Genomic DNA, 24,725 nt, shown 5'->3' on the forward strand with positions numbered 1-24,725 from the left:
AAAGGGAGTCATGAAGTCTTGAAAGACAGATTTTTCTCCCCCTACAGAAAGAAGTTATTTATTTATTTATTTGAGATTTATTTATTTATTTACTGAGATTGAAAGAGCAAGAGAGAGAGAGAGGGAGGGAGCATGAGTTGGTGGGAGGGGCAGAAGGAGATAATCTTCAAGCGGGTTCCCCACTGAGTATAGAGCCTGATATGGGTCTCAATCACAAGACCCATGAGATCACAACCTGAGCTAAAATCAAGCGTCAAAGGCTCAACCAACCGAGTCAGGCAGGTGCCCCTTTACAGAAAGAGTTTTTAGCAGTAGTGTATTTAGCATAGTTATTTCATATACATTTAATATTTAAAACTTAATATTAGCAGTCTTGCCTAAGCAGGGAGGCTGACAGTGAGGAAAACACAGCCCAAGGTTACAGAATGCTTTCCCATTTTTACAGAATGCTTCTCAGAAAGCTAACTTAGGTTTTGCTTTGTGAGAAGCATTGTGGGGAATCTGCAGACTATACCACTGTGGATTATCTAGAGATAGAGAAGGGGGAAGAGCTCAGAACAACAAGCACATGGATCTCGGCAACTTAGGTTTCTGTTGGCAATAGTGTCGAGGCAAAATACCAGCCAGTAGCTTTGCCTACATATATTTCTGAGCGGGTAGCCCCCTCTACCCAGGGAGTTTTGTGAGTATTTCTATCTGGTTTATGTCCCAACCAACAGCTTATGCTGAACATAGGGCCCATTTTACAGTCCTCCCTGGATAACAAAGCAAGTCAGCAGCTCTCTAGATGAACATATCCTCTAGCCCCACCTACTCAAGGACCCTTGAGACCTTGATTCTCCATGAAGCTCATCCAATGGCTAGTCTGGGTAAAAGACAAAGCTAGCAGCCATGCGCAATGGTTGAGAAGGGCCTCCAGTCCTGCCTGAGCAAGGATGCTGACAGTGATCATGGACAGCCAGAGAGTCCAGCCTGCAGTGGTGCCTTCCTTTGGAGCTCAGCCTCATCTGGCAAAAGAATACATACTACAGTCCAGTCTAATTGGTGAGCACAGCTATGGTTTCATTCAGGGAAGGAGCCCAGCTAGCAATGACGCCCAGTTGTGGAGTCCAACAAATAGCACTGACTTGTCATGGACAAGTGACCCAATCCAACTAGAGAATCCAGAATTCAGGCAGTGGCTCCACCTAAAGGTGGAGCTCAATCGTCAGCCATGCTTCATCGGTGAGCCCTTTGAGTGGTCCCACTTGAATGTGGAGCCCAGGACCACTCCCCCAATCTCAGAGCATGAGCAAAAACCCCACACTACTACAGACTACTACTACAGCAAGTGTCACCCACTGCAGACATTACCAGCTAACCCATTCAGAACAATGAACTTAGCTGAAAGGAAAAGGTCTTTTGCTGCTGAAGGGGAACTGTAAAGGTTGGACAAGGAGGCAGCTTCCTCAATTGTAATTACCAACTCAAGGATATAAAGAACATAAAGAATAATCAGATAAACCTGAGACCACCAAAGGAAATTAATAAAGATCCAATAACCTATTCTAAAGAAATGAAGATTGATGAACTGTCTTCAAAGAATTCAGAATAATCCCCTTAAGAAGTTCAATGAAGGGGCACCTGGGTGGCTCAGTGGGTTAAAGCCTCTGCCTTCGGCTCAGGTCATGGTCTCAGGGTCCTGGGATTGAGCCCCACATCAGGCTCTCTGCTCAGCATGGAGCCTGCTTCCTCCTCTCTCTCTGCCTGCCTCTCTGCCTACTTCAAGTGAATAAATATAAAAAAAAAAAAAAAAGAAGAATTTCAATGAATGCAGAGATAAACATCTAAACAAATTTTGGCAAACAATGAACAAAATGAGAAGTTCAATAAAGGAATAGAAACCATCACACACACACACACACACACACACACACACACACACACACACTATACACTCATACACAAACCACATACAAAAATGGTTAAAAATGAAGAATACAATGACTGAACTGAAAAATTCAATAGTTTCAACAGGAGTCTTGACAAAGCAGAACAAAGAATCCACGAACTTGAAGACAAATCACTTGAAACTAACCAGTCAGAGGAACAAAAGGAAATAAGAGGAGTGACGAGAACCTATGGTATTTATGGGACATTAAAATATTCAATAAATGCATTATCAAAATCCCAGAAAAAGAGGGAGAGAAAGGGACAAAGTATATGTTTAAAATAATAGGTGAAAACTTCTCAAATTTGAGGGAACAAAGAATACCCAAGAATACCCTGAGATAACAATTATATCTGAATAAGTAAATACTCTGAAAATAACCTGAAGACTGTCAGCACAGACCTTTCACAGTTAATCACAGAGAGAAGGACACAATGGAAAGGGTAGGAGGGGCAGAGATGTGGTTGATAAGCAAAACCCTTTTGAGACTAACCATAAATAGGAGGGACATCACAAGCCCAGAGAAGTGAGAGGATCACCCCCCACACTGTGCAGGGACTTCTGCAGCCACAAAGTGCCTCCTTTTCTTCAGGGAAGGAGTGATAATCCCATACACCAGTGCATCTGCAGTTCCAGCAGCCAAGCCTTTTAGCTGACTGTGCAAATAGAAAGACCTGGCACTGGATACACCCACAACTGAGGCAGAGAGGTTGACTGTAGATACCTAGTCTGACTATTGGCCTGTCTTCCAATAAAAGTGTCTGTGGGCCTCACAGAGTGCTCGCAGAGTCCTTGCAGATAGCTAAACTGATTGCTGCCTCTACCTATGAGCCCACCTAGGCTTCAGACAAGCCCTTCACTAACTCAGGGACCAAATAGCCTAGGATGCTCACAGCAGGCATTGTGTCATTGCAGCTAACTGGGCTGAAGAGAGAAGTAGGGCACACACCACCCACATCAGAGACACCGTTGGAATACCTGGTCCTGGCGACTAGACAGCATTGCCCTACAGGGCACCACAGGAGCTCTTCTATACAAGGACACTACTTTTAAGACAAGGAGATATAGCTGACCTACATGATACACAGAAACAAACATAGGGAAGAAATGAGGAGAAAGAAGAGGATTTACCAAACGAAAGAACAGGATAAAATCACAGCAAAAACAAGCTAAGTGAAACAGAGAAACAATATATCTAATGAATTATTTGAAGTAATGGTCATAAAGATACTTACGGAACTTGAGAACAAAGTAGATGAATCGAGTGAGAACTTCAGAACTAGCAACAAAAATGGAAAATATAAACCAAATGCAGAAAGAGATGAACTAGTAACTGAACAAAAGTCAGACTAGAGGGAATAAACAGCAGATTAGGGGAGACAGAAAGACATATCAACAATCTGGAAGACAAAGTAATAGAAAGCAACCAAGGACAACAGCAAAAAGAAAAGGGAATAATAAAAACAGACAAGCTCAAGGCAACATAGTGACGTTATCAATTGTTATAACATCTACATTACAGGGATCCCAGAAGGAGAAGAGAGAGATAGATAAAGGAGATTAAAAGGCACAAACTTCCAGTTATACATAAAGAAGTCACAGAGATGAGAAGTGCAAAATTGGGAGTATAGTCAATAATACTGCAATATTGTTGTACAGGACAGATGATTACTATATTTATTATGATGAACACAGATAATGGATAGAATTGTTGAATTAAGTTGCTAATAGAATAGAATGTTATGTACTAATAGAATGTTATGTAATTATACTTTAATAAAAAGAACACAAAAGAAATAAAGGTGGATACACAAGGTAAGGAAATTTATGGGATTCAACAGAAGCATTTCATTTTTTAGCTATAAAAGCCTTCATTAAGAAAAATAAAGATCTCAAATAAATGATCTAACATTATACCTCAAAGAATCACATAAAGAATAGACTAAGCAAAAGTTAGCAGAAGGAAGAAATAATGTTACAGCAGAAAAAAATGAAATAAAGTTTATGAAAATAGAAAATATCAACAAAACAAGGCTCCATTATTTGAAAAGATAAAATAAAATGTATAATCCTTTAGCTAAACTCACCAAGGAAAAAAAGAACTCAAATAAACAAAATATTATTAAGAGAATACACTTGATCCTTGAACAATGTAGAGATTAGAGGCATTGAACTCCCATGCTGTCAAAAATCTATGTATAAATTTTAGCTCTCTGCAAACGTAACTATTAGTGGCCTACTATTTATTGGAAGCATTACTGGTGACATAAACAGTCAGTTAGCACATTTATCTTATATGTATTTTTTACCTTATTCTTGTAATAAAGTAGAGAAAGAGAACGTTAAGAAAATACAGTTACAGTATTGTATTTATTTTTAAAAATTACATATAAGTGTACCCACACAGTTCAAACCTATGTTTTTCAAGGGTCAACTCTACATTATAACTGATATGAAAGGAATACAAAGGATCATAAATGACTTCTATGAACAAGTACAGACCAACAAAGTGGACAACTTGAAGAAATGAATACATTCCCAGAAGCATATAATCTACATAGACTGAATCATTAATAGAAAATCTGAACAAAACAATAATGAGTAAGGAAATGTGATGAATACTCAGAAACTTGTCAACCCGGAAAAGCCCAAAACCAGATTGTTTCAGTAGCAATTCCTACCAAACATTTAATGAAGAATTAATCCCAATCCTTCTCAAACTCTTTCAAACAATAGAAGAGGAAGGAATACTTCCAAACTCATTTTGCAAGGCCATCATTATCCAGATACGAAAACACAGCACAACAAAAGAAATAATCAACAAAATAAAAGGCAACCTATGAAGTGGATGAAAATGTTCTCAAAACATACATCAGATAAGGAGTTTACATCCAAAATAAATAATGAATCCATACAACCAACAGCAAAAATAAAGTAATCCAATTTAAAAATTGGCAAAAGCCTAGACAGACTTTATTTTTCCCAAAGAAGAAACATAATGACCAAAAGATATATAAATGGATGCTCAACATCTCAAATCATCAGGGGAATTCAAATCAAAACTACAATGAGATTTCACCCTTATTAGAATGGCTATCATTAAAAGGGCAAGAGATAATAAGTGAGGATGTGGAGCAAAGCATTACGTAGTGTTGGTGGGATTATAAATTAGTACAGACGTAATGGAAAGTGGTAGAAGTACATCAAAAAATTAAAAATAGTATTACCATAATGTTCCAAAACATGGAAACAGCCTAAGTCCTGGTTTGCAGATAAATGGATAAAGAAAATGTGGTGCATATGCAATGGAATATTATTCAGCCATAAAAAAGAAGAAAATCTGCCATCTGTAACATGGATAAATCTCAAGGACATTAAGCTAAGTGAAGTAAGTTGAACAGAGAAAGACAAATACTGTATGATCTGACTTATATGTAGAGTCTAAAAATGTCAAATTCATTAAAACATAGTAGAATAGTGGTGCTGGGTCTGGGGAGAATAGAGAAATACTGGTCAAAGATACAAACATTCAGTTATAAGATAAATACATTTTGGAATCTAATGTATAGCACAGCAACTATAGTTAACAATACTGTACTGTATTCTTGAAACTTGCTAAGAGAGAAGAAGAGTTAATGCTTATTTTTCTCTAGTTGCTCAAAAAAATAGAAAAGGAAGGAAAACTTGCAAGTTCATTCTATGAAGCCAGCATTATCCTGATACCAAAACCAGATGAAGACTCCTCAAAAAGGAGAACTACGCCAGTATCTCTGAACACAGATGCAAACATTCTCAAAAAATTACTAACAAACTGAATTCAACATTACATTAAAAATGCATTTACCACAATCAATTGGATTTATTCCTAGATTGCAAGGGTAGTTCAATATTTGTAAATCAATCAACATGATACACCACATTAATAAGAGAAAGGATAAGAATCATATGATCATTTTAATAGATGTAAAAAAAAAGGATTTGACAAAGTACAACATCCATTCATGATAGAAACCCATATAAAGCACATTTAGAGAGAACATACCTCAATGTATTAAAGACCATCTATGAAAAATCCACAGCTAATATTTTCCTCAATGAGAAAAAGATGAGAAATTTTTCTCTTAAGTCAGGAATAAGACAAGGATGCCCATTCTCACCACTATTATTTAATATAGTACTGGAAGCCCTAGCCACAGCGCACAGACAACAAAGAAGTAAAAGGTGTCCAAATGATCAAAGGAGAAGTTAAACTTCCACTATTTGCAGATGACATCGTACTATGTATAGAAAACCCTAAGAACTCCACCAAAATGTGCTAGAACTGATAAGTGAATTCAGCAAAGTTGCAGGATACAAAAATCAATGAACAGAAATCTGTTGAATTTCTACACACCCCCAAAAAAACAGTAGAAAGAGAAGTTAAGGAATCAATTCCATTTACAAGTGCACCAAAAATAGTAAGATACCTAGGAATAAACCTAAACCAAAAAGGTCAACTTTTGTAGCAACTTGGATGCGACTGGAAGAGATTATGCTGAGTGAAATAAGTCAAGCAGAGAGGGTCAATTATCATATGGTTTCACTTATTTGTGGAGCATCACAAAAAGCATGGAGGACATGGGGAGTTAGAGAGAAGGGGGTTGGGGTAAATTGGAAGGGGAGGTGGATCATGAGAGACTATGGACTCTGAAAAACAATCTGAGGGGTTTGAAGTGGCAGTGGGGTGGAAGGTCGGGGTACCAGGTGGTGGGTATTATAGAGGGCACGGATTGCATGGAGCACTGGGTGTGGTGAAAAAATAATGATACTGTTATGCTGAAAATAAATAAATGAAAAAAAAAGGGTAAAAGACCTGTATTCTGAAAACTGTAAAACACTGATGAAAGAAAGTGAAGAGGACACAAAAAAATGGGAAAACATTCCATGCTCATGGATTGAAAGAATATTGTTAAAATGTCTATACTACTGAAAACAATCTTCAGATTTAAAGCAATCCCTAACCAAATACCAGCAGCATTTTTAATAGAGCTACAACAAAGAATCCTAAAATTTGAATGGACCCACAGAAGACCTCAAATAGCCAAAGCAACATTTAAAAAAGAGAAGCTGGAGGCATACCAATTCCGGACTTCAAGTTATATTACAAAGCTGTGGTGATCAAGTTAGTATGGTACTAGCACAAAAATAGACACATTGATCAATAGAACAGAGCAGAAACCCAGAAGTGAACCCACAACTATATGGTCAATTAACCTTCAAAAAAGCAGGAATAACCAATGGAAAAAAAGAAATATGGTATTGGGAAAACTGGACAGTAAGATACAAAATAATTAAACTGGACCACTTTTTTACACTATACACAAAAATAAATTCAAAGTGGATTGAAGGACTAAATATAAGACTTGAAACCATCAAAATCCTAGAGGAGAATAAAGACAGTAACCTCTTTGACACCAGATGTAGAAACTCCTTTCTAGATATGTCTCCTGAGGCCAGGGAAATACAAGTAAAAATAAACGATTGGAACTACATCAAAATAAAAACTGCCCAGTAAAGGAAACAATCAACAAAATTAAAAGGCAACCTTTCCAATAGGAGAAGATATTTACAAATGACAATCTGATAGAGGGTTAGTATCAAAACATATAAAGAACTTATGAAACTCAACACTCAAAAAATGAAAACTCTAATTAAAAAATGGGCAGAAGACATGAATAGACATTTTTCCAAAGATGGCATGTGGATGTTCAATGGACACATGAAAAGATGCTCAACATCACTCAACATCAAGGAAATGCCAACCAAAACTATAATGAGATATCATCTTGTACCTGTCAGAATGGCTAAAATCAACCACACAAGAAACAATAGGTGATGTTGAGAATGTAGAGAAAGGGGAACCTCTTGCACTGTCGGTGGGAATGCAAACTGGTGCAGCCACTCTGGAAGACAGTATGAAGGTTCCTCAAAAAGTTAAAAATGGAACCACCCTATGATCCAGCAGTCGCAGTGCTACATATTTACCCAAAGAATACCAAAATACTAATTCAAAGGGGTGCATGTTAATAGCTAAATGGTTAAAACGATGTGGCATACACACACACACACACACACACAGAGGAATCTGTCTTTCAGAGAAAGACAAATACCATATGATTTCACTTATATGTGGAATATAAGAAACAAAACAAATAAGCAAAGGGGGAAAAAGGGAGCGAAAGAGGCAAACCAAGAAACAGACTCTTAATTCTAGAGAGCAAACTGATGATTACCAGAGGGGAGATGGGTAGAGGAAATGGGTGAAATAGCTGTTGGAGATTGAGGTGAGGAATGCACTTGTGATGAGCACAGGGTGTTGTATGGGAGTATTGAATCACTATATTATACACCTGGAAATAACTGAAATTAAAATAAAAACGTTTAAAAAGTGTGAATGTTTTCACCACAAAACCAGAAACAAAAACAAGGTAACTTTGTGAGGTGATGGATGTATTACCCACCCTATTGTGGAAATCATTTCACAACATGTATATATATCAAACTATCACACTTGTACATCTTTAAACTTAAACAATGATATTTGTCTACCTTTTTCCCAATAAATCTGGGAGGAAACAAGAAAAAAAAAAGCCAAGAAAACTATGCCCCCAGGATAAAAGTAAATCAGTGCATTTTAAAAACAAATAGGTAATTCACTTGAATAGGTGTTTTAAAAATAAAATCTCTAAGAGGCCCATGAGCCCATGAAAAGTTACTCAACATTATTAGTCATCAGAGAGATGCAGCTTGAAATCACAATGAGATAATACTACAAACCCAATGGAAAGGCTAAAATTTAAAATGGAAAAAAAAACCTTGAAAACTTTAAATGTGGATGACGATGTGTTAGAATTGGTACCCTTGTGCATTGCTGGAAGTAGTATAAAATGGTTCTCTAACTTTCAAAATAGAACATTTTTTAAACATTTATTTATTTATTTATTTATTTGAGTGAGAAAAGGAGCAGGGTATGAGTAGGTGAAGGGGCAAAGTGAGAGAATACCCAAGCAGACCTCTAATGAATGCAGAGCCCGACATGGGGCTGGATCCCACAAGCCATGAGGTCACGACCTAAGCAGAAACCAAGAGTCTGAAACTTAACTGACCTAGCCCCCTCAAGCACCCCTGAACATTTCTAATCTAAATATGCACCTGTCTTATGACCTAGTTATTCTACTACGTGCTCAAGTTCAGGGTTGCATGGGTGGCTCAGTCTGTTAAGCATCTGACTTCAGCTCACGTCGTGATTTCAGAGTCCTGAGATCAAGCCCCACATTGCTTCTTCCTCACCCTCTGCCTGCCGCTCCCCCCTGCTTGTGCTCTAACAAATAAATAAAATCTCCTGTTACACTGAAAAAAATAAATTAATTAAAATCTTCAAAAGAGAGAAATAAATTCATATATCCAACAAATGACACAGAATGTTCATAGTAGCTATACTTATAATAGCACTAAACTAGAAATGACCCAAATGTCCACGAATAAGAAAATGCATAAATCAATGATGCTATATTCCTACAATATTATTTAGTGCTAAAAAACAAGGTATTGATGTGTTCAACACTCATAAATCTCAAAGATATTAAGCATAACAAGCTGACACAAAAGAATATATACTGTATGATTCCATTTATATAAAGTATAAGACATAAAGCTAATAAGATCAGACACAAAAAGGTACATATTGTAATATTCTAATTCCATGAAGTTTAAGGCAAGCAAAACCAATAATTGTGATGAAAATAATAATAATAGTGGTTAATTAGAGGTATGGAATTGTGCATACAAAGTGAAAAGTGGCATCAAAGTAGGTGTCTATTCTGTGCTAGGATTGGCCTGCACTTTGATCTGTTTGATGGTTAATCAGATGTATAAAAAGTAAAACTGTATTAAGTTGCTCCCTTAAGATCTGTGCACTTTAATGCACGAAATTTATACCTGATCAGAAGACTATTAAAAATTCCTAAAATTAGAAAGGGAAAAAGCACATGTAATACCATAAATCATACTACACTTGATAATAGAGAAATGCAGGATGGACAAATGTACATCCAGTAATAGATGGAAATGAGAGGGAGTGTAGGAAAAACAGTTATGCCCTAGAATACAGTAAAGCATTTGAGCTTGAAGTCTGGTCATAATTAACAAACTCAAGGTATCATTCCAACTTGCTTGAGGTGGTATTTGTGATTAAAATATAGCAATTAAAGAAAGCAAAAAGAATGTAATAGAAAAGGAAAAAAAATTAGCATTTTCTATATGGAAATCTACAAATAGCAAGTGATTATATAAGATATAGAAGCTGATAAAAAATGATCATTTAGCTCCATAATTGCAGATTTTATTGACAAAGACAGGATTTTTTAAAAAGATTTTATTTATTTATTTATTTATTTGTTTATTTATTTAGAGTGGGAAAAGACAGCATGAGCAGGAAGGGGAGAGGTAGAGAGAGAGAGAGAGAGATTCTCAAGCAGACTCTACACCGAGTGCGGAACCTGACACCGGGCTCGAACTCAGAACCCTGAGATGATGACCTGAGCTGAAACCAAGAGCTGGATGCTCAAACCTACTGTACCACCCAGATGCTCCCAAAGATAGGAATGTATACTTGTAGTAAAAATCTTCTTTAAAAGAAAATATAGAAAAAAATACTGAGTGATGATAACACATATAAGAAGAAAGTAAAGCAGAAAAATTGTCAGATGAAATACAATAACGAGACAAAGTTCTGATGAAGCAAACATCAATTTAAAATTATTGAAGCAAACATTTATGAAACTCACTTTGCTAAATGACATTATATTGAACTATGAAAATAAAACCTGATTATAAAGGAGAATTTGACAGAAATACAATCTTAATAGCATACTCTAGTAGACCACTGTCAGTCTATAACTTTTCAAGTTGGCTAATGACAAGCATGTATACAAGACTATTACAAAATATAAAATTGAGTTTTTCCATATACACACATGCATCCTAAGAAAGGCAAGAACTTATTTTTGGGGGGGCCTGGGTGGCTCAGTGGGTTAAAGCCTCTGCCTTCGGCCCAGGTCATGATCCCAGGGTCCTGGGATCAAGCCCTGCATGGGGCTCTCTGCTCAGTGGGGAGCCTGCTTCCTCCTCTCTCTTTGCCTGCCTCTGCCTACTTGTGATCTCTGTCTGTCAAATAAATAAATAAAATCTTTAAAAAAGAAAAAAAAGAACTCATTTTTCAACCAGAGTGCAACAGTAACAAATAATGATCCTATACCAGTCTCCTATGCAACCCGCAACACATTTTTAAAGCAAATTGAAATAAATAAAATCTTAAATAATTAGGAAAGCCATTAAAATTTAAAAATTTAAATACACTTTGAAAAACAACTATTTAGGACACAAGGACATCTATATTTTGATGGACTTTCTAGTCAACAGTGAAAATGAGAATACTTCATACCAAATTTAAGGTGAGAGCCAACTACTTACTTAGTATTCTACCTGCTCTTACCCTGTCTACATTCTACTACAGATAAATCCTCTAATATCCTTTACATTAATATTATTGAATGTTTTCATTATTGCAAAAGGCAGCAAATACATTAAAAAGTGATTTATTCTATTTGGGAGAATACATACCTTAAAACCCAGAAATAATGGATTGATAAGTTTAACAACCAAAAATAACAGATTAGAGAATAAAACAAAAAGACCAAAATTGATCATGAAATGAAACCTTGCAATTGATAGCACTAAAATAAATAAATTTCTGGCAAATCTAACCAAAACAAATGAAGAGAAAAAATAATAAACAGAAAAACTGAGAGACAATAACAGATACAGAAAGTCTTCTCCCCAAGGGGAATTTTTAAATGTAGGAGAAAAAGAAAAGTATGTTCCTATACTTAACTCAAGGGATAATAGAAATCTGGAATAAATTGATAAGCCCGGGAAATGGAGGACATAACTAAGGTGTCTTATCAAAAGGTTATGTCCAAACAGTTTTATAGACAAATTCTATCAAACATTAAGTATCACATACTTTCTCAGATTTGTAAACTGTTTCAAAGCATAGAAAACTTTTAAGGCATGCAAAGTTTATTTAATAGCACTGAGGGAACTCTGGCATCAAAAGCTTACAGTATTGGGTTGCCTGGGTAGCTACATCGGTGAAGCGTCTACCTTTGGCTCAGGTCATGGTCTCTGGGTCCCGGGATCAGGCCTCATGTCGAGCTTGGGGCCCTGCTGAGCAGACAGTCTGCTTCTCTCTTTCCCTATGCCCCTCCACCCCACTTGCTCTGTCTCTGTCTCAAATAAAAAAATAAAATCTTAATAAAAGCAGTTTACAATAGTAATACATAAAAAAGAAATTTCAAGTCAATCTCAACTATACAAATATGATGGGAAAGAACTAATTTGTTCGATTATATAATAAATGCTTAGAAAAATAAACTCAGAGCCATAATAAAAATATAATACACTGTGAAAGATTGCATTATTTTTTTTTCTAGGACAGCAAACACAGTTCACATAAAGAACTTACAAAATACCATGAATTCAGCAATTTATACACATGCACAGAATAACTGTAATGCACGTCAAGTATTTAATCAAGAAAATCTAAAATCCACAACTGCTAAAATCTCATATATGTCGAGAAATAAATATGTTACTGTCATAGACAGGTATACTAGGCAAATCAGTCATGGTGTCTGTCATGCCCAAACTCCCATTACAGTTGGCCTCATCCTGCCTCCTGTTCTGGCTCAGAGAACAATCATCAACCTGGCTCATGTCAGGATTAGGCTCTGTGTGCACCACATTGCTGTGCCTTGACAAAGACTGCTTTTCTTTTTTTAAAGATTTTATTTATTTATTTGAGAGAGAGAACACAAGTAAGGAGGAGAGCAGAGGAAGGGGAAGGAGCAGACTCGCCCTGGAGCAGGGAGCCTGACGCAAGGCTTCATACCAGGACCCTGGGATCATGACCTGAGCCAAAGGCAGCTGCTTAACCAACTGAGCCACCCAAGTGCTCTGTAAAAAGCTCAACCAGGGGTGTAGCTCATTCTTGGACTCTCACAAGAGAATACTGTGAGTACAGTTTAGGGACAGGGAATTGCTGAAGCACAGCTCAGATATGTCAAGTGGAGCCTAGGTACTAACAGCAAAGAGAAAAATCAGGAGCACTCTGGAAGAGAGATATGAATTCAGACAATTTCACTGTAATTTCTGTCTTTAAAAAAAAATTGTAAATGGTAGTTTGGTTGTCTTAGCTTTAGTTTCTGGTCTTGGTCTTTCGTTCTTTGAAGCCAAAAGAAAAATATTATAAATTATTTATCTCTATATGATTGTCCTAATAACTATAAAATAATGTTGCTGTGAAACTCAGGAATATGACAAGGATATCCAATAACAGTCATTATTTGAGATGATATAGTTATATCTTTTAAAATATCAAGAAAACACACCCAAAATAAAAAAGAGAAAGTACAGAAGTCTAGTGAAATGAATAGAAACATGGAAAAAAAAATAAAAGCAAACCCAATACTTTGGGCTCCATGCCAGCAATAACACTTAAAGTGGTGCTATTTAAAATGGTAATGCCTTAGTATAAACTTTCCATAAAATGCCTACATAAAGAAGGCCACAAAATTTCACAGAGATACATAAAAGAAGGGCTGAATTAAAAAAAGAAGTACACAAATCGTCAGGATTTTACAAAGCTAGAAGTTAGACACTAATATTTTATTTACATAATTCTCTACAGCTTTCCGTATGCCTAAAATGTTTCATGATTAAAAAAGAGAGAAAGAGAGTCCAATCAAGATGGTGGAGTGGGAGAATCCTGAGCTTACCTCCCCACACGGACACACAAAGCTGCAACTATGAAAGGAGCAATTTGCTCTTTCTGAGTGTGACCTCAACACTAGCAGACAAGCTCTTCCATAGCTAACACTACAAAGGAAAGTCACATCCAGAAAGTAGGAGGAACAGATGAGGTTTGGTTGGGACCCACAACCCTAGCATTGTGAGCCACAAGCCTGAGTGGTCTCACAGGCACTGATGTCCTCCCTGAGGAGGGGCTCAAGCTCTACATCAGGCACCTCTCATCCCCTCATCCCCACTTCTGGGGACTTGCATAAGGAAAACTAGCCACCATAACATCTGGCTTTGAAAATCAGGAAGCCTTCACTCTGGGAGTGCCAGAGGGGTACAGATACTGTGCTGTAAAGGATGCCTGCACACTCACTCCTCTGAGACTCAGCACAGAGGCATCATTTGAAAAGCGCCTGGGCCACTTAATGGAAGCAAACTAAATATTAATCAATAGATAAGTGGATTAAAAAGATATGGTTTATATATGATGGAATATTACTCAGCCATTTAAAAAATTAAATATTGCCACTGGTGACAACACAGATAGACCTAGTGGGTATTATGTTAAGTCAGAGAAGACAAACACCATATGCTTTCACTTATATGTGGAATCTAAAAACTAAAACCAATGAACATACAAAACCAAAACAAACTCATAAATACAGAAGACAAACTGGGGGTGGCCATAGGGGAGAGGGGTGGGGGAAATGAGTGAAATAGGTGTAGAGGATTAAGAGATACAGTATGTAAGATATACAGTATAGGGAATTGTAGTCATTAATACTGTAATAACTATATGTTATATGTCACTCATATATGGTGACAGATGGTAACTGTACCAGCCATGCAGAGCTTTTCATAATGTATAGAAATGTCGTACAACTAGGTTGTGCATCTAAAACTAATATACTATTGTTTGTCAACTATATTTCAGTAAAAAGGGAGAAAATATACCATGTTTCTTTTAAACTGGATAGACTGAGGTAAAAACCTTTTCAAATTGAATTCAGATTTAATGGAAATTGAGTAAATAGCCAAGATTCTTTCCCTTCAAAGTTTAAGTAAAATGCAAGAAGTTTTATTAGGAATAATAAGATATATAAATAACCAAAAAGAAAAATAAGTGACAGGAATGTACCTGCTTAAACACTGAAAATGTATATCAATATATATTTAAGCTATATGAACTAAAACATAAAACTCAAATACCAATATTTGATGAGAATAGAAATGTCAAAATGCCAGAAATAGACATACACACAGACACATTTATATACAGGAAGTGAAAAATATATAGTGTGTGATAAAAAGAAAAGGAGATAATCACAGATATGATATTAAATGAATTCAAAGAGAAAGTTGTGTGCACTTTAAATTGATTTTCAAAAAATCTAGCACAATATGCACAATATGGCACAATATGCCATATACATGCATTATGTGAAAATCTAAAATTGGCTCAAGAAGTATATGTTAACTAACTAGAATTTAAATAAGAATTTTTTTAAAAAGTAGATGATTTCAAAAGAATATAACTGTATAAGAAATTCGAAGGATTTTCAAAAACATACTATTAGACAATATTCGGGCATTAGGTGTTTAAAATTTTAAAGAACTAATTCCTGTATTTTAAAAAAATGGTTTCAGAGAAAAGAAAAATATGGAAACCTTTCATACGTATTTTTTCAAATAAGCACAGTAAATAAAATATGTTAAGATGGGAAGAATGAGAGGTATAACTATCCTGAACCAATTAAAATAATGATAAACTATAATCAAATAGAGTTTAAGAAAAAAAGCACATTTGAAAGTTAGAAGCTCTATTTTGAAATAAATATTTATAAAGGACAAACTCTAAAAATTCTATCAGTGATATGAAAAAATATTTGCTAAAACTAGTCATTTCTAAAAACATATTTTTATAAACAGATAGTTACACATAGATTAAAAGATTGAGAGAAAATTCTAAAATTCGAGAAAAAAATGGTTCAAACATGTTACAGTTAATATCACTGATAAGAGTAAAGTGATTTTTTGTTTTATTTTTTTAAGATTTTATTTATTTACTTTTTTTCCCCAAGGGTTTTATTTATTTATTTGACACAAAGAGATCACAAGTGGAGAGGCAGGCAGAGAGACAGAGGGAGAAGCAGGCTCCCTGCTGAGCAGAGAGCCCCATGCAGGGCTTGATCCCAGGACCCTGAGATCACGACCTCAGCTGAAGGCAGGGGCTTAACTCACTGAGCCACCCAGGTGCCCCTAAAGTGTTTTTTTTAATTTGATTTATAGCAATACTTAGAAAGTTCTTGTTAATAAAATGTCTAGAAAAATAATAATAAATATAAAAAATAAATAAAAATAATTATTGGCAGATTTTGTGGTTGTATATAGATTATAGGATTATATGATAAGGAAAATCTAAGAATGTAAACTAATAAAAAAAGCCACCAGTAGAATAAGAAATATTAGAAAGTAGGGTAGATGTAAGATGTTCATAATAACCAAGTTTAATTAGATCCTAGCACTAACCAGCAGAAATGCATGAGCAGCAGAAATGCACATGGGGAAATAAAACATTAACAGTGATGAAAATTTTGGTTGGAGAGGTCAAAAATAAAAGAAAAAAAAACCATGATCAAATAAAAATATACCTAGAATATGAAATACAGTCAGTGGAGGAATCTTTATTTAGAATTTAAGAGAAAAGTCATTCTCATAGCATATATAAAGTAAATGCCACATGAATTAGATATCCTCATGTACTTTTTAAGCAATAAAAATATTAGAAATTTTTTAAAAATAATAAATCTGTTAAGTTTTTAAGGAAGAAACAACTTAATTTCATGGCAACTAGAAATTTTTCTATGGTGATAGAGATCATAAATTGCATTAAGATTCAATTGATAGAGATTTGGTTTAAAGATAGAAGACACAACTCTTTCTGGAAATGCTACCAATATGGCATTCAAGGGATTAAAATAAAAGTAAAGAAATTTGTTTTTAAAAGTGCACAAATGATTACGGTGATGATGTTAATGTGAAAGTACAAAGAAAAAAAAATTAAGAAACTAGAAAGCTGAGGTGCTAACTGCCTTAACTGACCTGAGAGTACTAATTTCAAACCAAGAATGGGTAAAGGGGAAATGAATTTGTTCTGGAGAGCCTCAAAAGACTAGGAATTTGACGAGCAAGCACATCTGAAAAAGGAAGTGAAATTAGGGTTCAAAACTGGAGTACTCATCAAAAGTCTGTTTTTCAAGTAGTTATCCTAACCTTGTAGCCTCTCCCCACTTAGCATAGTCAGATGCTTACCTTTCTCAACTCTAGCTAAAGACCAGGCTTTTATTGTTCAAAAAAAATAATAAAACACATTATATGTTAACTAACTAGAATTTAAATAAAAATTTGAAAAAAACTTGGAGACAGACAAAATTAACTATCTTCAGTCATCCTTTTGCTAAAAACTTTCAACAGAGATTATATGAGCTTATTCAAGCTTCAGTAATCCTTAGTAGAATAAAAGTTTCACATTTAATGCCAATTAAAAAATAAAAATAAAGCTTAAAAGTAAGGTAAAAAGAAAAAGGTAAAAAAGAATTCTCTGCACCAGGGGCACTAGAGACAATTGAGCATAAAGCTAACATTTGGAAAATACAGGGATGAGGTGAAAATTTGCCTGTATAATAAACAATTAGACCTCAAGCCTTTTCTCCTACTTTGTTCTCACAGTATTGTCAACCAGGATTATATGACCCAGATAACATTATCTGAGAACTACAGCCATCCCTAGATTTTGAATAATTTCAGCTATTACTTCCTTAAATATTTTTCTATCCACTTTTTACTCTCCTTCAAATGCTCCATTTACAGTTATATTAAATCACTTGTTCATGTTCCTCAGATCACTTCATCTCTACTCTTTTTTTTTTAATTTTTAAATTTTTAATTTTTTATAAACATATAATATATTTTTATCCCCAGGGGTAGAGGTCTGTGAATTGCCTGGTTTACACACTTCACAGCACTCACCAAAGCACATACCCTCCCCAATGTCCGTAATCCCACCCTCTCCCCCCTCTACTCTTCTTCTTTTAGTCTTGTTTTGTTTTGTTTTAGTGTACTTTTATTACCATGCCTTAAAATTCACTTATCCTTTCTTCTGCAAAATCTAATATGTCTTTACTCCCATTTAGCACATTTTTCATTTTAGACATTATATTTTAGATCTCCAAAAGTTACATGTGGTTTTTTTCAGTATCTTCTATTTCATTCATCATGTCCTTATTTTCCTTTAAGTTCTAGAACATACTTAAAAATTTGTTGCTGTTTTTGGTTCCTTATCTTTAATTTCTATAATCTCTTCTATTTCTGCTTCTGCTAATATTGACTAGTTTTCCTCTAGCTTATGGATCACAATTTGTTGTCCTCTCATATGTATTGTAACTGGGTATAAGATATATGCAGAAAAATGCAAATATTGCAGAAACTAAGCTTAATGACTTTTTGCAATGTGAAAACATACATATAAGCAGACCAGAGCTCAAGAAACAAGTATTACCAGTTCTACCACCTAAGCCTCTATTATTCCAATCTAATCCATATAAACCAATGATATTTCATCATTGCTAGAACTAAAAGTTTTCTGCCCTAATTCTCTTTGAACCAGTCTTATAGTTATGCTGGTTTAATTATTAAGAAGTCAATTAATTTGACACTTTGTATAAGAGTCATGTTTTTAATTTTCTATAATCATACTCCTACAAGGTATAAATAATATGGTTATCTTTTGCTGTCCTTGTGATTAGTCATTATCTCCTAGAAAGATATACAGAAATATTTATGGATGAATGATATGACATGTAGGATATACTTTAAAGTCATTGATTGGAGAACAGATAAGAAGTGGAGGAGAAAAAATTATTATGCATAGATAATTATTGAAACTGTGATCACTGTTGATGCTGAATAATTAACTTATGAGATTCATTATACTATTTTTTGAGAATGTCTATTTAAAAAATCCTTATTTTTTATCTCTATATCTCTAATCTCTAAAATGGAGATATTTTTAAATAGAGATAAAGATAGAGTAGAGGTAGATAGGGAGAGAGACAGAGACAGAGATACTAAGAACAATGGAACCCTTATTTTGTATTCCAAATTGGTGATAGTGAGATTCAAAGAAATCACACTGCATAAGAAAGAATAACAAACAAATTAAATTTTAAAAAAGCCAGAGCAGCCCGAAGGCTATCTTTATAGGGTTATCATTTGCTGCTACAGTGCATGAAATGAGGTCCCTTTCTGCAGGGCCTAATGTAATTCTGGAAGTAAAAATGGTTCTAGGTTATATGAAATCTCATTTCATACTAGGGTAAAATACTCCACAAATCTCTGAGTAATCAATTATTGGCTTCTGATAAAGAGCCAATATCAATTTACAAAAACAACCAAGAGTTTGCAGTACAGAATACAGAAAATAATCATTCTTCTCTTCTGGCTTTCAGTTGTGAGTCAAAGAAAAGCACTAGGCAGCTTGAGGGTCGAGACCATTAGACAAGCCCCCAGAGACAAATACAGGTTGTCACCTGCATGTTATGGACTGAGGAGAGATTGATAAAGTGCTTGGAGGTGAATAATGCTAGCAGTATACATTGGGGTACATTGTTTCCCTGGAAACATAACTCTTAGAGTGCTGTTTTACTGCTACAGTACTGAAAATGCTGAGTCACCAGTAATAAAATGTCATTGTTGACAGCCTTTACCGGAAATAACATTGGAGCACCATGATGAAAATAAGGATTTTTTTCCCTGTTTTTTAAAGATTGATTCTTTTCTTTTCTTTTCTTTCTTTCTTTCTTTCTTTCTTTCTTTCTTTTTTGAGAGAGAACACAAGAGCAGGGGGAGGGCCCAAAGGAGAGGGACAAGCAGACTCCCCACTGAGCAGGGAACCCCACGTGGGATTCTACCCTAGGACCCCAGATCATGACGTGAGCCAAAGTCAGACCCTTGACCACATGAGCCACCCAGGAGCCTCCAAATTAAGGTTTTTCTTAACCCTCAACTGCTTAATTCTGGAGGACTTAGAAAATTCATCTGCATTTCTCTTTCTTTTTTAAAGAAGCTTCTTCACCTGGAAGAGTAACAGTAGTGTGTATCTTTTACTAACGTATCCTGCACACAGAGTCAGAGAAAAAAAGTATAGAAATAAGATGTCTTTTGGAAGCACAATATTAAGACTATGAAAGAATCCAGATTCAACTGCACTTAACCCCTACATAGTTTCTATGCAAAGTCTTCCTTTGTGATGCTTCTGAAGAGGTTGTCCTGGTAATAAGGCAAATATTTAGAGCAAATGTTTGATCATGACGTTGCATGCAGACCACAGGTAAATGAGTGTCCAGTTCCTCCAGTGTAAGGGGCTGCCTGTCTGTTACACTAACTGGCTTCTGATGCATTCAGCTGGAAGTGAAACAAAGTCCAGGTAGGTTTGTTAAACTTAAGTCATCTTTCTGGAGACGTTCTGCAAAAGCTTGCTACTGTAATATATACATCAGTTTGGAAATTCACCTCCAGGACCCTCTTTGCTCTCTCCCATCAACATTATTGTTTAAGAAATTGCTTTGTTGAGCTTCCAAGGAGAGTCACAAATAGAAAATCTATATTACTCGATGGCAAATTTCTGTAAGGATTGGCAGCATACAGGGAGAGAACTATATATTCCTTTAGATATGTCAAGGGCTAAGCAGTTTCTGATTAGAAATTTGAAAACCTCTCTTGAAGAATGTAAGATTCTATGACTAATACTCATCAGCATAATATGAAGAATAAGGATTAAATGGGAAATAATTAAGATTAGGTAAACAAAGGATAAATACTTGGTAATAAACAATGAACTGTCATATAAATGTATTTTTCATATGTGTATACATGCACACTTGTATATATACATATACACATACCTTTAAAGAGTGAACACTATTGCAAACGTTTTTAAATGTATAATTCCATAAGCTTCCTTTCCCATTAAAGCATTCTAAAGAAGCAAGCATACTGGGCTCAAAAAATGAAGAAGATGCGTGTGTGTGTGTGTGTGTGTTGTGGGAACATGAAAAAACAAGAAGAGGGGCTCCTGGGTGACTCAGTGGGTTGAGCCTCTGCCTTCAGCTCAGGCCATGATCTCAGGGTCCTGGGATCGAGCCCCACATTGGGCTCTCTGCTCAGCAGGGAACCTGCTTCCCCTTCCTTCTCTGGCTGCCTACTTGTGCTCTCTCTCTCCCTGTCAAATTAATAATTAAAATCTTTAAAAAATAACAAGAACATAAAAATAAGTGAAACACATGGTTTTCCATTTTCTTTAAATTCTGACTTGAACTGTGTTTGTTTTGCTTGATCCATTTATAGTCTCCAGTTCTTGCCAGTACAGTTAGAATGATCTCAACACAATTTTTAATGCCTTGTCTCGTTTGCTCTTTGGTATGGTTTGCAATTTGCAGTCACTTTAAGGTCAGTGACCCATTCATTTGAAGTTATCTTTCTGAGGCCTTATTTTTGGAGACTGCTATCAAATTAGGCATAAGTCATTTTTCAGCAAAAGAGGTGACATTTTATTTCTGTAAGATCATATAATAACCAATTTTGTGTGAAAGAACGGATATTTCCTGTACAACTTAAAAAATATATAACAACCTGTCTTAGGTTTCCCAACCACACTGTACACAAGGCAAGGGGGAGCTTTCATTTGCTTCTTCCTTTTGCTTTTTTTTTTTTTTTAAACAAACCTGGATTAAGAATAATCTGTGCTGTCCACTTTATACACATTATCTCTAATCTTTAAATAATCTGGAAAAATAATGATTATTGTCCTTATATTCCTGACGAGAAACCTGTAATTCAGAGGTTTCGGTAACTTGTCCACAGTCCCACAGCCAGCAAGTGTAGTTGGGCATTAGATCACATGCTCTTTTGTGACTCCTTTTCTTTCCCTCACTGGCAAACTATTTAAATGAAGTAGGTTATGGAATTTAGAAGTATGTTCCTTTGCAAATACAACAGTCAGAGTAATCCAGAAAAGGAGACGACAGATCATACTGGTTAGCATATTCTCTAGGACAGGAAACACGTATTCTGTTTTCTTTGTAGTGGTTAGGGGTTATGTATGGATTACATGAGCTTAAGTAGTCGCTGTGACTTTTACCATCTCTTTAGAAGCAGCACGTTACTAATCTGAGACTCAGTTTACTTATCTATACAATGGAAGGGTAGTAGTATCTGTTTTGTAGTGGCATTCTGAAGATTAAGTAGGAAATAAACAGTGCTAAGCACACTGTCTAGCACATGGAAAGCAATGGCAAATATAAGCTAGGTAACCCGTTAATACTGGTGTTGACTCAATATTCAACAAACAGTTGTGATTCAAGTGAGGCTGACAAAAAACATGGCTTGAATGTAATGGCCAACAGCCTTGTGACTCAAAGTGTGTTCCCAAAGAAGCAGAATCAGCATCACCTGGCAGCATTCTAAATGCCAACTCATGGGCCCCACCCAGATGTCCTGAACCAGAATCTCTGCAACAGGGCAGAGCTGCTGTGTGTTAACAGACTTTCCAGATGCTTCTTATGTGTGCTACTGTGAAAGTCACTGACCCAGAGTTTAGGAAGTATACTTAATAATTTTCCATATTGCCTACCTCTTTATTAACAAACATTGTGTGAACTGATAAACACTGCTATCAGTTATTGAATCCTTTGCTATCCACACACGGGATGTACTTATAAAGATGCTGACAACTACGATTCCTTAGGGGCAGCGATGGTCTGTCATATATGTTTGGCCTCAGACTATAGGACGCATACAGAGAATTCGAGACAGTTTTACTTGATTAGTTGGTTTTGCTAAGACTCTTTTAATTGACTGGCAAATCTACTTACTTACTATGTTTAAGCCATATCAAAGCATAAATTTCAGAATACTTTATAGATATGTAAGAGAAACACATTTTTGTCTCAGAAATATCCTTTATTTGTTTTTTGGTCGGGGAGAGGGTGGACTTGTTTACTTGTTTGTTTGGTTATGTGTTTGACTCTGAAAAAGTGCCATGGAAAGAAAAAGATGAAAGAGAAACACAGTGAATTGGTCCTATTAACACTTGTCACACTGCAGACTCTCAAAGGAGAATTCAGTAAGATGGCCAGTATTTAGATCCATAAATCAGAACATGCTATAGAGAACAATTACACAATAATTGTTTAATTTTTCTCAGAAAATGCACACTGAAGTGCTAATTAAACTTCAAGCACAAAGATCCAGATTGCTAACTCCGCTATAATCATGATCATGATCACTGTTGAGTACACCTAGGATGTTTGGGCATTATGCTATGATACTGAAATTTATTAAATTTATGTAACATATTTAGGAGATGGGGGAAAATAATCAGGTATGAGCTCTGATTACCATTTTTTTAAAGTCTTTATTTACACTTGAGAGCAGCATGGCATATGAAAAAGAACTAAGCCATTGTGGTTGAATAGACCTGAGTGACTGTGGATAAATGTCCATCATCACAGCACAGTGTTAGGAAATTCCAGCACATATTATTACATAAGATGTGCTCAATGAAAGTTATTACTGTTGTCACAGCTATGATGATGATAATGATGATGATATGATGACAATGTAACTTTGCAGGTGCATAAGCATTTGACAGACCAACCCTCTCACTTCACACTGACAAGTAAGGAACTGCTTATGTCATCTTTCAGACATATGAAAGGAGGCTGAAAGGTTTTCTCTATCTCCAATTTCTAAATGCTCCAAAAATAGTGTAATTATGTCTGGAAAAGTCAATCTTAAAGGGAATTGCCTCTTAGAAACCCAAAGAAATAAACACAGAATGCCAGACCATCACAACATTATATAAAATGCTCCTAAACCAGACCTTTTAGCTCAGTGGCCAGAATCCTTGACTTAGAAGTGCAACATTTTCATTTTCATTGTAAAGTGTTTATAGCTTAATGGAGTTTACTATGAGCAAATTAGAAACAAAGCAGAGTGAGTAAGATCATGACCTCTACATTTAATTTAACTTACTCAGATTGCTAATTCTGCAAGTCGATTAATAAAGAATGTATGCTGCTACATTTTTGAAGGTATAGTCATATTATAATCATACAGACAACTAACTTGCTTTATTCTTAAAATAAATGCTACATCTTTAACCCACTGAGCCACCCAAGCACCCTAAATGCTGCATCTTAAAGAAAGAAAAGTATGGGTCTAAATCCACTTTCATTCATCCAAGTTTAGGAAGCCAAGGACATAAGAACAAAGGCTTTGGCTTCATCAGATAGTCTAAAGTTTAGCCCAGCTGCATCACTTACTCAGTGCAAGCTATTTAGCCTTCCTGAGAATCAGTTTCTCCATCTGTACAATGGGACTGATAATAGTATGTACTTAGTAGGATTGTTATGGGGACTAAAGAGAATAATTTTAAATGTGCCTTGCACACAATAAGTGCTCAATAAATGTTAACTTTCATTGTACTTAAGTTACACATAAAATAAGTAGGACCAACATTCCATTCCTTCAAATTACCCTTAATTAATAACTCTTCTTCTTAATATTGTGTTGTCCTAGACCCAAAAACAACTTAAAAAAGAAAAAATAGTAACAAAGGGAAATCTCTTTCAGGAATAGAATTATGGAAATGTCAAAGATAAGGTTGCAAAGATTAACGATGAATCAATCATTCAAAACTGCAAATACAGGATATTAATTGATTTCAAAAATATTTTCCATTTCTATGCAAAGATTTTATACAACCTTCCCACAAATTATATTACCACTGTAAACCTAAGTCTCCTTTCCTAATGTTTGGAGCCATATAACATATTCC

The 24,725-nt window shown here is 35.4% G+C and overlaps 1 protein-coding gene across 1 annotated transcript in view; it reads right to left on the reverse strand.

Annotated features, from left to right (window-relative positions):
• The window catches only part of THSD7B (thrombospondin type 1 domain containing 7B), a 717,646-nt gene that overhangs the window by 49,528 nt on the left and 643,393 nt on the right, over positions 1–24,725 (reverse strand). The gene's annotated exons all lie outside the window — the stretch shown is intronic.

This window comes from Mustela nigripes, chromosome 3 (assembly GCF_022355385.1).
Source record: "Mustela nigripes isolate SB6536 chromosome 3, MUSNIG.SB6536, whole genome shotgun sequence".
In the NCBI taxonomy this organism is placed as follows: Eukaryota; Metazoa; Chordata; class Mammalia; order Carnivora; family Mustelidae; genus Mustela; species Mustela nigripes.